This window comes from Giraffa tippelskirchi, chromosome 14, assembly GCF_054371585.1.
Source record: "Giraffa tippelskirchi isolate mGirTip1 chromosome 14, T2T-mGirTip1v1.2.pri, whole genome shotgun sequence".
NCBI lineage: Eukaryota > Metazoa > Chordata > Mammalia > Artiodactyla > Giraffidae > Giraffa > Giraffa tippelskirchi.
This window is the reverse complement of record NC_137288.1, coordinates 19580535-19595913: the sequence shown is the minus strand read 5'-3', so window position 1 is coordinate 19595913 and position 15379 is coordinate 19580535. Positions and strand designations below refer to the sequence as shown.

The 15379-nt window shown below is 40.4% G+C and overlaps 1 long non-coding RNA gene across 1 annotated transcript in view; it reads right to left on the bottom strand.

Annotated features, from left to right (window-relative positions):
- Positions 1–15018, bottom strand: part of LOC145534720 (uncharacterized) — a 41962-nt gene extending 26944 nt beyond the window's left edge. The window contains exon 1 of the long non-coding RNA XR_014074901.1: positions 14874–15018. This is a non-coding gene — a long non-coding RNA (uncharacterized LOC145534720). The remainder of the gene's footprint in view (positions 1–14873) is intronic.
- Positions 15019–15379: the final 361 nt, after the last annotated feature.

The window sequence follows — 15379 nt, the reverse complement described above, 5'->3', positions numbered from 1 at the left end:
GCTTATTTAACTTATATGCTGAGTACATCATGTGAAATGCTAGGCTTGATGAAGCACAAGCTGGAATCAAGATTGCCAGGAAAAATATCAATAACCTCAGATATGCATATGACACCACCCTTATGGCAGAAAATGAAGAAGAACTAAAGAGACTCTTGATGAAAGTGAAAGAGGAGAGTGAAAAAGTTGGCTTAAAACTCAACATTCAGAAAACTGTGAGCATGGCATCGGGTCCCATCACTTCGTGGCAAATAGATGGGGAAACAGTGGAAACAGTGAGAGACTTTATTTTGAGGGGCTTCAAAATCACTGCAGATGGTGACTGCAGCCATGAAATTAAAAGACGTTCCTTGGAAGACAAGCTATGACCAACCTAGACAGCATACTAAAAAGCAGAGACATTACTTTGCTGACAAAGGTCTCTAGTCAAAGCTATGGTTTTTCTAGTCGTCATGTGTGGATGTGAGAGCTGGACTATAAAGAAAGCTAATCGCTGACGAATTGATGCTTTTGAACTATGGTGTTGGAGAAAACTTTTCAGAGTCCCTTGGACTCCAAGGAGATCCAACCAGTCCATCCTAAAGGAAATCAGTCCTGAATATTCATTGGAAGGACTGATGCTGAAGCTGAAACTCCCATACTTTGGCCACCTGATGCGAAGAGCTGACTCATTGGAAAAGACCCTGATGCTGGGAAAGATTGAGGGCAGGAGGAAAAGGGGACAACAGAGGATGAGATGGCTGGATGGCATCACTGACTCGATGGACATGCGTTTGAGCGAGCTTCGGGAGTTGTTGATGGACAGGAAGGCCTGGAGTGCTGCAGTCCATAGGGTTGCAAACAGTCAGATACAACTGAGCAACTGAACTGAACTGAACCGAAGCAAGAGCCTGGTTTAATAGGAACACAGACCCACGATAAGTCGGGGTGTGGGGGGTGAGAAAAGCCTGCCTAGGGTCCAGGGGTTTCACGGGGCCACGGTGCTGTAAGCCAGGGAGGCATCTCCACCCAGGGGTCCAGCTGACCTCAGTGGTTTAGTCGCTCAGTGGCATCCAACTCTTAGTGACCCCATGGACTGTAGTCCATGTCTATGGGAATCTGTCCATGGGGATTCTCCAGGCAAGAACACTGGAGTGGGTTGCCATTTCCTTCTTCAAGAGATCTTCCTGACCCAAGGATCAAACCCGTGTCTCCTGCATTGGCAGGTGGATTCTTTACCTCTGAGCCACCTGGGAAGCCTTTGAACCCAGCTGTCCTCAGGCCGGGACTCAATAGTATGGGCAAAAATGTGCAGACAGGAGCTCTCTCAAAGGAGGATAAGACGTCCAAGCTGTAGGAACAGGGAAACTGCCATTGAGGGAGGGGAAGGTGCTCTTATTTGCCTGAATGTTCAAGACTTACAGATACAAATGATCCAGATGCCAAAGCTTTCCTCTACAGACGGCTGTCTTGGAAGGACACCGAACGACCGAGCTCCAACTGTGACTGAGTGAGGTTCTGTGGTTTCTAAGGATGAGCTTTCATTTGTCCTGAAATCAAGGCTTCAAAGGAACCTCATGGAAGAGTGATCTTTGATAAGATTTAGAACAAAGGAGGCCTCACCTTCTCGGAAGATATTAATTCTCTCTCTGGCTACTCCTCGCTCCTGGATTCTTGAGCCCAGAAGCTTCCTCTGAGATGTGTCATATGGCCTGCTATGCAGTCAGGTGTCCAGAGCACAAGAGACCTCATGACACACTCCAGGTTTTCACACAAGTCCCACGCTTAGGGTCTAAAAATACCACCACTACCTGCGCATGCTTGCAGAAGGAAATACGGCTTTGAGGGCAAACTTAGAGCTGATTTTAAATTAATATGTAAAACGCATTTGTAGTAACAACCAGTGGCACTTATATGATGATGGCACCATTTTTTCTACACAAAGATCTTGATGAAAAAAAATTTTTTCTGAGAAATCTTTTTTTCCCTTTTCTTTTCTCAGAATAATATTTGCTTCCAACCTGTCTTTTCATGTTTTCATTTGAAACGCAAATACTGGAACGAATTGAAGATGTGTGTTCGCACAACTGTCTTTGGTATCGACAACGCAACACAACTAGCAAATTAGATTTCTCCAGCTAGTCATTTCACAATTCCAGTCTTCAGGTGCAAAGCATTTAAGGTGCAGTATGAGATGGTAACTGCACCTTCAGCCCCTAAATCATTACTTGAACAGTGCCCTAGACACCTTCCCTGATTTTAATAACTTTATCCGTCTTTGATGATATGCTACAGCAATGCTGTGTAATTGATATATCGTCTAACAAATAATAAAATTCCTCTCAGTTGGGTCTCAGAAGGGACTTGATTTTTACCTTCTTAAATTTTACCCAGATTTTTCAAAGAAACAGTATATTCACTTATTTAACAAATATCTGCTGATTACCTACTGTATGCCAGGCACTCTTCTCGGCAAGAATGATTCAGCAGTGAATAAACACAGGTGAGATCTATTGATCACGATGCTAAATCCTGGTGGGAGGAAATACAATGTAAACAAGAAAGCCAAGACGACAGGAGCTATGAGCAACACGTGAAACAGAAAAAGGTAAGCATGGTGAGATGGGTAAATTTAGCAAGGATGTCAAGAATGCCCCTCTTTTGAGGCAGCATTGGAGCTGAGACCTGAAAGCAAAAAGGAAGCAATCATGTGAAAATGTGCAGAACACGATCACAGACAGAGGAATCAGCAGAAAAGGTGGGGAGGCAGGAAAACCTTTGGAAAAGTCAAGGAGCAGGAAGAAGAAAGTGTGGCTGGAACCCACCGAGTGCAGGGAGTTTGTAGAGTTTGATACCAAATGTGGCAAAATCACAAAGATGCTGGATTCTTTTTGCTCTGGATTATAAGAAGTCATTGGAGAATTTAAGAAAAAGAGATGTCCATGTTATAATAGCAAATGGTTATAGAGATGCTGTTCTAGGAAACTTGACATGGTTTTATTTTTCTTCAGAGTAACTATCACTCTTCAGCATTATGGGCTATATTTATCTGTATACTCCTTGGTTTCCGGCGTCAGTAAACAAGCTCCATGAAGACACAGGTTTGTCTTGTGTCTTGGCACATAGTAGGTACTCAGTACATATTTCAGAGTAAAAATTGAATAAAGGGATGGATGATAGAAAACTGAGAAAGAACAGTTTAGGAGATGAAAATCCAGTGTCTGTTTTGCTAATGTTGTGCTTGAGATATATCAGAGGATCAGCTACTAAAAAGGCAGTTATCTTCCCTTCACGTGGATGGGATCTCTTCTCACTTAGCTTTTTATTCCTTAAGTCACACCTTGCAAGTCATAAGGGATCATCCTTTTAAAAATAATTTGAATGGAAAACTTCCAACATAATTAGCTTCACCCTAAAGGAAATGAAACCTTTGATTCCTTGAGAGCATAGAAGGAACTATACTATGTAATGTCATAATAAATATAATAATGGGACTGAGTCTGCCTTTGGGAGCAGCAAAAATGGACATGAACAGAATGTATTCATAACTGCCCCATTCAGGGTCGGAGACCACAATGATGCATTAAATGAAAATTTCACTGCAAGAGGATATTTAACACGGCCCGCCTCAGTTCTCTTTCATCCATATATAAAGATCTGGCTAAAAATCTCCTGTGAGTTGTACATGTTATGTCTTTCCATTCAAAGTTGTGTTGTTTAGTCTCTAAGTCGTGCCTGACTCTTCACAACCCCGTGGACTGCAACGCACCAGGCTTCCCTGTCCTTCACCGTCTCTCAGAGCCTGCTCAAACTCATGTCCATTGAGTTGGTGATGACATCCAACCATCTCATCCTCTGTCTACTTCCCACATTTCTGAGGAAGAAGAACCAGGTACAATTCTGATGAACTTAGGGGGCACTTGATGGAAGTCCAAGGTCATCCAGTGAATAAAGGGAATTATGGGGATTGAAAATCTGCTTTATATGGTCTTTGTAACTGTACTGCATCTTTTATAACAATCCAGGAAGCTGTGTAAAATTTATATAGCATCTATGACTACCCAACACTTTTCACAGACACCCAAAATCAAGTGAGTCATCTAAAGAAAAAGAAATCACCAGAGAGGGAACTGGAAATATTGCATCCTGTTTATGTAGCTGCTTCTCCTTCAATTAAGTTCACAGTAGATCAGTATATCCCAATGCCCAGCCATGGTTCTGGAAGGTTCTGTCATCTGAAACTCATCTGGATTCAGTCTGGATATTTAACATGAAGTGGCACTTTGCCAAGTGTTTGCCTCTCTAGATTTTTTCAAACATATAGAGCCCCTCAGTCATCTGCACCATCACAGGTTAGAGTACCATCACCATTACTATTATTAGTGCCTTTTATGCCACAGAAACGATGCTGAGTGTGTCATAAACTAGATGACCACGCTCCTCGGGTGGGGCACATTCATGCTTCCCCAGCAGCAAGAGTCCATTTTATCCCTGCCAGGGAATTCCTCTCCTTTGCAGACCTCAAAACTTTGTCCTTCTATGATAGGGTTTTCTTTTCAGGATGGAAAAGATTTTAATTATCTAATAATGTGACAAGTACATATTTCTCTTGATCCAATAGAACCTTTCATTTCAATTGCCTTCCTTGAAAGGTCACATATCCTACATACCCTCATAGACCATCTCTGCTTTAGATCACCACTCTGGTTTAAGTGTGCATGCATGCTCCGTCATGTCCCACTCTTTGTGACCCCACGAACTGTAGTCTGCCAGGCTCCTCTATCCGTAGGATTTTCCAGGCAAGAATACTGGAGTGGGGTGCCATTTCCTTCTCTAGGGGATCTTCCCAACCCAGGGATTGAACCCATGTCTCTTACGTCTCCTGCATTGGCAGGTGGATTCTTTACCACTGCACCACCTGGGAAGCCCATGTATCACCTGCATGTATTTGTAGTTTACAGATGTGAGTCCTGTGGCCCATCATTATTTCTCCCTTGAATGAATATTACACATACTCAGTTCTAATAAGGTGGGGTTTGTTTTCCAAACCAGTGGTTAGAATCAATAACTAAAGAATTAAAACAGATCTAGATGTTTAACAGTCAATAAAGCATCAGGATAAAACCTTCTGTCCAAGACAATTTCAATCCAGTGTCCTGTTCATCCTTGGAGGATGTGGTTGTTACCAGTTAACTGTGGTACAAGTGTTTCAATGAGATTTTCTGTCTGTAAGGAGTGGTCAGAAAGAAAGAAACCACCCCCTATACATTGCACACTCCTTACATGCTGTCACCATTGGAAATGTTTATAATGACAACTTAGCGTTTATTTTTTCTGTGTTTATTTTTTTAAGTTATTCAACATTACCTCTCTTAGATACAGTGATAACACAATAGCAATAGCAATGACTAACATTTATATAGTGTTTCCAATGTGGCAGGCACTGCTCTGAATACTACAGAAGTATCAATACCAGCATTCATACTCCCTAGGCCCCTGGGCAGTGGGGACCATTCTCATCAACAATCTACAGATGTGAGCAGAAGCTCACAGATGTCATGTGACCGGGCACAGCAAACAGGCGGCAGAAGTGGGGCAAACCCAGACCCCAGAGTGCCCGTCAGCCTCCAGCTTTAATCCCTTCCTTACTTTACCCTGATCCCCCTCCCCAGTTTTATTTTTATTTTACAAAATAGCATTGAAAATGACCACAGCAATGACAAGTGAAGCTGAGTGCCTGAATGATGTCACTGTCCCTGGCAGATAACATGCAGGACTGCAGGCTGGCACCACCGAGTGGGCACCTAGACTGCTTACCCATGCTCATCATGGGGGCCCCTTCCAGCTCCAAATTATATGTCTATGAAATGCACAAATCACAAATAAGTGATATTTGGGAAGCTGCCTTTGAGAAAAATGTGAATACTCTAAAATGTGCACCAAGGTGTCTAGAAAAGGGCATCATATTAGCTGTAAAAGCTTTAAAAAAATCACATCTTTCTGATATTGTTGTGTACTTAGCTGACTTTACTGGGAGAATCAATGACATGAAAGACAGGAGATAGGATGGGTAAAATCCACTTATGACATTTTCCAAAGGACTCTGAAGAGCAAATATTATAAAGGGAGAGGAGACACAATATTATTGGATACATCGAATTTTGAAAGTGCTTTGGGTTAGGTCTTCAAAATCTGTGGGTAAAAATGGTTTAAATGAAATTGCTAACAGCTGATCTTGCTTTACAAAGTCCTAAAGATTAATTAATTTCAAAATCCACCCATATAATTACAACATAAATAGTATAATATATAGGATAAGTATATATTATATATAAGTATATAATATATATTATGTATGGCTGTTATATATTATGGTATTATAATACACATACATACAGTATAACTATGCTATACTTAGACATATATATATGTTTATTATGCATTATTATAGCATTTGTATATATACAGATGTATATTATATATTTAGTACAACTACACTATTATACTACACATACATAATATACACTATACTATACATAATATAGTATTGTTATTGTTGTTCAGTCACTAAGTCATATCCAACTCTTTGTGACCCCAGGGACTATATAGCACACCACGTTCCTCTGTCCATGGGATTTCACAGGCAAGAATACTTGAGTGGGTTCTTCTCCAGGGAATCTTCCTGGACCAGGGAGCAAATGCACATCCCCTGCATTGGCAGAATTCTTTACCATTGAGCCACCGGGGAAGCCCATAATATAGTATATAACATACAATATACTATACATAATATACACATATATGTACATATGTCTATCATATATTATATATATAATTATATATAGTATAACTACACTATGCCTTTTATATACTTATACTAAACTATTTTTAAAAAGTGTTACTTTCTCAGTTGTGTCCAGCTCTTTGTGACCCCGTGGTATAGCCTGTCAGGCTCCTTTGCCCATGGCATTTCCCAGGCAAGAATACTGGAGTGGGCAGCCATTTCCTTCTCCAGGGGCTCTTCCTGACTCAGGGATCAAACCTGGGTCTCCCACATTGCAGGCAGATTCTTAACCATCTGAGCCACCATGTATGTATATATACTCACGAGTACAGGTACAGAGTAAAAGTCGTATGAGCGTATGAGACTCTTCTCGAGCTGAAGGTTGAGTCTGTAGACATGTATTAATACACACACAAGTGTGTGGTTGGCTGATGGAAGCATGTCTCTTCACCTCTTTGCTTCCTGTAAGAACAGCTATCATGTTCCTTTCCTTTCACTGCTGCTTATAGCACCTCGGGACTCCAATAAAACACATTGGTAAACACAACACAGACTCATTCTCTGATGGAAATGAAGATGTTTTTTGCACTCTGACAATGAAATACAAAGCTCCATGGGAAACAACTGAAAATTATCAGGGCTGGAAATGCACTTTCAGAGTGACTAACTCCTTGCTTCCATCGTGATGGCTGATGTGTTATATAACAGGCACAACTTAAAAATAGCTGTTTAAATATGGAGAATTTATTGATGCCTAAATTGACATTCCTGGAGCTACAAAAATCAGGATATTTATGTACAGATATAGTATCACAATAGTGATGTTAAGGTTGCAATACAGAGGCTATATTAAAAATCCATAGGAAAAAATGATAATTCTAACACTGTAGCTGTTATGGGTTAAATTGTGTGCTAAGTGTCAGATGCTGTGAACATGACCTTACTTGAAATAGGGCCTTTGCCGATGTAATCAAGTTAAGATGAAGTCATAAAGGGTCAGGGAGGGCCCGACTTCAGTGACGTGTCCTTATAAGAAAAAGAAATCTGGACAGACACACAGAGGGAAAGTGATTATGTGCAGGCAGAAACATAAACTGGAATTATAATGCAACAAGCCAAGGAATAGTGAGGATTGCCAGAACCACTAGAGTCTAGAAAGAAGCAAGGAAGTATCATTCACTAGAAACCTGAGAGACAGCACAGCTCTGCTGACATCTTGACTTCAGACTTCAAGCCTGCAGAACTCACTTTGAGATAAAACAGAAAATAAAATCCATACCATAAGCCTTAGTGATTTAATTTACCCAACTGATAGATGTGCCTTTTTAAAGGACTAATGAAAGAATTTTCTGTACATCAAAAGTATGGACCCAATTGAGGAGGGAGCGAGGGGGACGACTGGAGAAAGCGACATCAACACATACACACTATCCCGTGTAAAATGGATAGCTGGCAGGAAGCTGCTGTATAGCAGAGGGAGCCCAGTCCGGCATTCTGTAGTGACCTGGAGGGGTGGGAGTGGGAAAAGAGAGGGAGCCTCGAGAGGGAGGGGACGTGTGTATAATTACAGCTGATGCACGTTGTTATATGGCAAAAACAAAAAGAAAAAAAAATGAAAAAAATTAAAAAACAAAGCAAAAAGCTGTTTTTGAAAGTATGCTATTTTTAAGTGCCTAATTTTCTTAGCAAATAAGAGTCAACATTCTTCCTCGTTTTAGCAAACATACAAATTCCTTTAAAAAAATTTCCTATGAATATACTCAACTTCCACTACTGGTTATCTGAAAACCAGATCCAGTTTACCTTCAGAGACACTCGGACCAGGTGGGGAGCCGAATAGAACCAATAAGACTACACCCTCAGAGCCTCTTGAATCCAAGATGGCCACCGGAAGTCAGCCACAGGGTACCAGATACCCTAGAGAAGAGCTTGGCATGTACGTGGATAAAACCAACCTGGGCAGGGGGCACTCACCAGTTATTTATAAATTGAACTCCTTTAGACTAGCCCTTTAGGAGCCTAATTTTTCAATCACACAAAATAGGGCTAAACATATAGTACTTTTCTTATCTGCTTCTGGATGTTAAGTGAGATTGAAGTGGGATAATACAGGTAAAGTGATGTCTTTAAATTACAAAACCCCCAATGCTAACTATTTCTATAGAATCAACTGTTAGCATCCACACCAACAGGAAAAAACTCACATCTTTAATCTTCCCACTCCTTTGGTGTTTTTAGTCACTAAGTCATACCTGACTCTTCTGCGACCCTGTGGACTATAGCCCGCCAGGCTCCTCTATCCATGGGATTCTCCAGGCAAGAATACTGGAGTAGGTTGCCATCTTCCTTCAGCAGGGGATCTTCCTGACTCAGGGATTGAGCTTGTGTCTCCTGCATTGGCAGGTGGATTCTTGACCACTGAGCCACCAGGGAAGCCCTCTTACCCCTTTAGTGAGTTTTTGATGAGGTTGATTTTAGATCATAATTTAATAATAAAATAACAGCAACTGTAATAAAAACATTAAAGATGTAGAGTTTACAAGTACTTTCATGAACATTGATCTTACATAACAACCACCATAACCCACAACCCATGAAAAAATCCACTATTACTATTATCAGCATTTGGTTGTACAGTCGAGAGCACTGAGTCCAGCCTATTTCTGAAAACATGCTTCAGTAGGCTGAGTAAGAATTGGAACCAAATCTCCTTGTCTTTCATCTGTCCCACACAGTCTAAATGTGATGTGATAATTTTTAATTACATTTCACTGGTTCGATGGGGAGAAAAGAAACCCTTTCTCAGCAATATTTGGAAGAATCGGAACACAGCATTCTGTGTTCAGTATTCCAAGGACATCCTGATGGTTTGTGAGTCTCAGCCATACAAGGGGCCGAGGGAGGACAGACTGGTGCAGCTAGAATTTCCCAGGACCACCCCAACACGGCTCCACTCCGTGCATCACTTCACCTCCCTGTATCTAGTTCCTTCCAATCTACATATGAATTATCTCCGCTCAGAATTTAGTGCATACTCAGTAAATGCTTGTTGACTAAATCTGGCATTTTGAGGATAAGGGTAATTGCAAACATTTTTTCCTATGCTTTTGTTATACTTCAGAAGAAAGAGAAATCACTTAAAGGAAAACTGATGTGAGAGGCTCATTTGTGCCTTTGAGGCTAATTTTTTCATCAGCAAAGCAAGGATAATAGCACATGATGGCAGGAGCTTTGAACGGAGAGTGTGAAGGATGAGACACACATTAGCACTATTGTTCTCCTTGGTCTTTTGTCTCATTATCTCTGAGCTGTTAGGTAAGTTTTTCCTTAGGAAGAAAAAAAGAGAGAAGTCTACCAATTGCCAAGACAGAATGCATTCCTTTAAGCCTTGCTATTACAGAATGCAATCCTGATTCGCATTATCAGGAGCAAAACAGAACAAACGGAAACGGTTTTCTTTAATCATTCAATTCATCACAATGTTCCCTCAAAGGAAAAAAAGTCAATAATAATGTTCAAATGCTGCAATTGCACAGAAGGAAAACACAAGAGTTCCTTTGCTCTTTATTCTTTTAAGTAGAGCATTCAGTTCCTGAAAATTGACCTTTCTTTTCCATGTTCTACTTTGACAAGCATCCTCAAGATGGACAGAAGTAATCATGTAAGACCCTGTTTTCAGTCTTTTTGTGCCTTTATTTTAAAGCAGACAGGGAGCTGGAAGACAAGAAGTTTACATTCATTCAAAGGTGTAAGAAGGCAGATATTTTATTTAGAGAGCAATGGGAAAGACAGGGGTGTGATTTTTAACAGAGTAGAGAAAAAGAGAACAAGTGATTCCAGGTCAGTAGTTCTCTGAGTGGTCAGATGGACACAATTCACACCAAAGTGCATGAGAATCCACCCTTAAAGGCAGATGCAGTGTCTTTGAGAGGAGAAGCATTGTTTTTTTAACCTTTATTGAGGAATATGTGACAAATGGGAATTGTTTTGTACAACTTGATGTTTTCATATGCGTCACATATGTAATGCATGGTGAAATGATCACCAGAGTCAAGCTGATGATGAACATACCTATCACGTCATATTCTTTTTCTCTTCGTTTCTTTCTTTCTCTTTCATTCTTTTCTTTCTTTCCTCCCTCCCTCTCTTCCTTCCTCCTTCCTTCCTATTCTTTCTTTCTATGGTGAGAACACCGAAGACCTACTTTCCTAGCAAATTTCAAGTACATAACACAGTATTGCTAACTACAGTCACCCTGCTGGACCTCAGCTCCCAGAATCCATTCATCCTGAACAACTGAATCTTTGTACCTTGTGACCAGCATCTCCCTGACCCCAGCCTCTGGCAGCCACCTCTTTCTCCCTGCTTCTATGAGTTCAGCATTTTCAGATTCCACATATAACTGAGATCATGCAGTATTCATCTTTCTGGGTCTGAATTATCCCACCTAGAATTATGTTCTTCAGGATCATCCATGTTGCTACAAAAGACAGGATTGCTTTCTTTTTTAAGGCTGAATTATTAATATAAATACCTCACATTTTCTCCATCCATTCATCCATTGAAGCAGCACAACTTCTACTGACCTCTGCACAGCTGTGACTCCAGCCAACCCACGCTAGACACACTACATTTCTTAAAGGGAAAACTCTACTTCCAACATAAAGTCTGAGTCCCAGTTCTACTCCTACTGATTACTGACTGTGTGGACTTGGCCATCAGTGACTCCCTCATTGCAGTGGGGTCAGTACCTTCCTAAGCAGGTTATTAAAATCACTATAGGAGAAATACAGATAAAGTTCTTAGAACAGGACCCTGCTGATAGTGAGTTCTCAGCAGGGTGGGGACTGGATGAGGAAAGTGACTACTGTCTATCTGATGGTTGGGCTTCCTGACTTCTTCACCTTTGGGCCATAGGGAGCTGCCTTGTTATCTGCATCCTAGAGCCAACCCTGGTGCTTGTCATTACAATGACGATGAAGTTTCTCTCACACCTCTCTGCATCCCAGACTCGCAGCAGGTGTCCAAGTTATGCTTAGCAGTTTGGGAAGGAAGACAAGGATGGTAATACCCAGTCTCTTTATTCTTAAAGAAAAAAATATGACATTTAGTGTGCCAACAGGTCCCAGATGTCAGGGTGCACAAGACCCAAGGGAGAGATGGTTAAAATGCAGGTTCCCAGGTCCCTTAGGGTTTTTTCTCACTAAGTAAAGCTAAACTGTGGCTCTGGGACATTCTGACAAGCTTTTGGGTGATTCTACCCAGGTGTGTCAGCAAGAAACGCTGATGTTTAAAAAAAGATTCAGTGCTGAGCCCAGCACGTAGTAAGTCCTCAGGAGGGGCCATTGTTGTGATTATTATTCTGTATCAGTTATCGGTCATAACAGTGATGGAACATGACGAACCATCCCCCAAATCCAACTGCTCAAAACAATAAACATTTATTTAATCAGTAGAATATATATATGACATTTATTTAATTGGTAAATATATATATAATATTTAAAAGCCAGTTTAGGGACGTCCCTGGCTGTCCTGCACTTCCATTGCAGGGCTCAGTCCCTGGCTGGGGAACTAAGATTCTGCACGCCATGTGGCCAAAAAATAAAAGCACAAACAACAAAAAAAGGGGCTTTAAAATAAGTAAATAAATACCAGTTTAGCTGGTTTTTCCAATTCTGAGTGACCTGGAGGGAATAAGATTTTGTGTCATTCATTCATTAGTCCTATATCTTATAAACTTTAAGATAAAGATGAGTTTTAAAATTCCAAATTATATAAAAATTAAATAATAATCAGATGTAGAATTTCTTTGGTTTGGGGATATATGTATCACCCACCGATCATTCTCAGAATAGCATTTACATTCCTCATTTGGCTAATTAATACAGGTTTGAAATGGCAGATAGCAAAGAGAAGAGACAGTCTATAAAAATTTTTATAAATAGTATAATTTGTATATGATTATATGAAAGGTTCACGGTTCTTGTTAGTTCTTAACTGCATTATGAAGATCAGAATTTTAGCTAAAACAAAGTAGGAAGTTTTTTTGTTAGAAATATAAATTTCTCCAGAAAAAAATACAATGTTTACTTTTTTAGCATCTATTTTAACTTTTTGCAAGGAAAGTGCTTTAGACCTAGAGAGGGCTTAGAAAAGAACCTGCCTAGCAGGTTGCAAGTTACTGCAGGCATAAAAAGTATAAAGGAAAAGGTATGTTCCTATTTTTGGACCCTATGCCATCTGAACTGACTTTCTTCAGCAAAGATTCTTGACACTATTTAAATTTTAAATAAAATGAAGTTGCCTTTCGCTATTCTTTTCACTTCTCCCACGCCATTAAAACCTTAAGTAATAGTTAAAACTATCTTCTGATTGGAAGGATCTAATTTGTAATAAAATCTGTGAGGAAGGCTGTGCAGAGTAAAGACAGTGCAAAACAAAAACGAGCCTTCTTAAAAAGACAACCGTCTAAAGATTTAAAAGCATTTAAACAATTTCATATAACATGGGCCACAAAAATGCCATTAAACTTGATCTGTGACAAATTGGCATGTCTTCAGAAAATGGGGATGCTAGTCTCATTACATACAAGTACAGATAAGACAGATCCCAGCCAGCACTTCCTATTGGAGCACTAGACGATTTTTATGCTTCATTATTTATTCACAGCAAGCAGGGGATAGAGAGAGAGCTGGCTTCACCTTGGACCTCAGACAGCTTGAAATGTCAGGGAAGTCTTATGGTTTCATTAACGAGGGATAAAGAATTACAGATTACTTCCGCTCCTAACACAGAGAAAGCAAAAGATCAATAGCATAGATGTATAAAAGAAAAAGGAGTTAAAACCCTATCGTTTATTTTCATGATGCTTAAGGCCAAGTCATTTGAATAAAAAAGCACTCCTTCTTGGTCCCTTCCAATCTGTTTTACAGAATCTATTTTTCCACGTACATTCTGAGTGTGAAAGACTGGATTTCCAGCGCTGGGCTTACATAGGAGAAACAACTCTGGGCTGAGAACAGGGGAACTTCTCAAACGAGAACATCCTTCACCAGGGCACCAACCATTCTAGCTCCTTCTCAGATCATCTTGGAACTTTCATGGAACATCTGATTTCAAACATGAGGAAATTTTAACCATCCATTCTTTAAATATCTTTTTTAATAGAATATGATTTTTAATCAAACTTCTTTAGATTTCCCATTTTACAAATGTATAGACAATTAAATTACTTTCCTTATTTTTAAAATGATACTTAGGTAAGCTGATGCTTTATCAGAAATGTGTCAAGTTATGCCACCGTTAACTTTGGAGAGCAATGCTTGGTGCAGGAACGTTAAGTACGACCCTCCAGTCTAAACCCAGAGCTGACATGCACGTAACAGAAAATACTGAGATCAGTGAAAGGTACAGACGTTTCCCATGCACTCCTGCCCCAACACGAGCACAACCTCCCCCACCGTCCACATACCCCAGAGTGGACATTAGTTGCAACTGATGAACCTACATCAACACATCATTTGCCTGAAGTCCATCATTTACATTACAGCTCACTCTTGGTGTTGTACAGTCTATAGATTTGGACAAAATATAACAGCATGTATTCACCATTATGGGCTTCCAGGGGCCTCCGTGATAAAGAATCTGCCAATGCAGGAGATGCACGTTCGATCCCTGGGTTGGGACAATCCTGTGGAATAGGAAATGGCAACCCACGTCCATAGTCTTACTTGGAGAACTCCAGGGACAGAGGAGACTGGTGGGGTATAGTCCAAGGGGGCACAAAGATTCGGACATGACTGAGCACACACACATGCTTGTGTTCACCATTATAGTATCCTACAGTGTAGTTTTACTGCCTTAAAAATTCTCTATGCTCCACCCATTTATCCTAGCAACCCTGGGCAAACTATTGTCTCCATAGTTTTGCCTTTTCCAGGATGTCATATATTTGGAATCTATACAGTCTTCTAGAATTGGTTTCTTTCACTAAGCAATATGCATTTAAAGTCCCTCTGTGTCTTTTCATGGCTAGATGGCTCATTTCTTTTTAGTGATGAATGATATTCCATTGTCTGGAGGTACCACAGTTTATGTATCTACTCACCTACTGAAGGAGATCTTGGTTGCTTCCAAGTGTTGGCAATTATGAATAAAGCTGCTGTAAACATCATCCGCATGCAGGCTTAATTTATGCAGACATAAGTTTTCAACTCCTTTGGGTAAATATCAAGAAGTGTGATTTCTGGATCCTATGGTAAGAGTGGAGAAGCAAATGGCCACCCACTCCAGGATTCTTGCCTGGAGAATCCCATGGACCGAGGGGCCTGGTGGGCTACAGTCCAAGGGGTGGCAGAGTCAGAAATGACTGAGCACACATACATAGCATAGCACAATATTTTGCAGATATGAGTAAAAGAAACAAAAGAGCATTTAATCTATGATTCCAATTACACAAAATTTTAAATAATGTAAAACTAACGTGAGATGACGAGTTTGGTTTTGGTGGTGGGTACTGACTGGGACGGTATGAGAGCCATCCAGAGTGCTGGAAACTCTGTATTTTACCTGAGTAGAGGCTGTATGGGTGCAGACATACGTAAAATGTTGTGT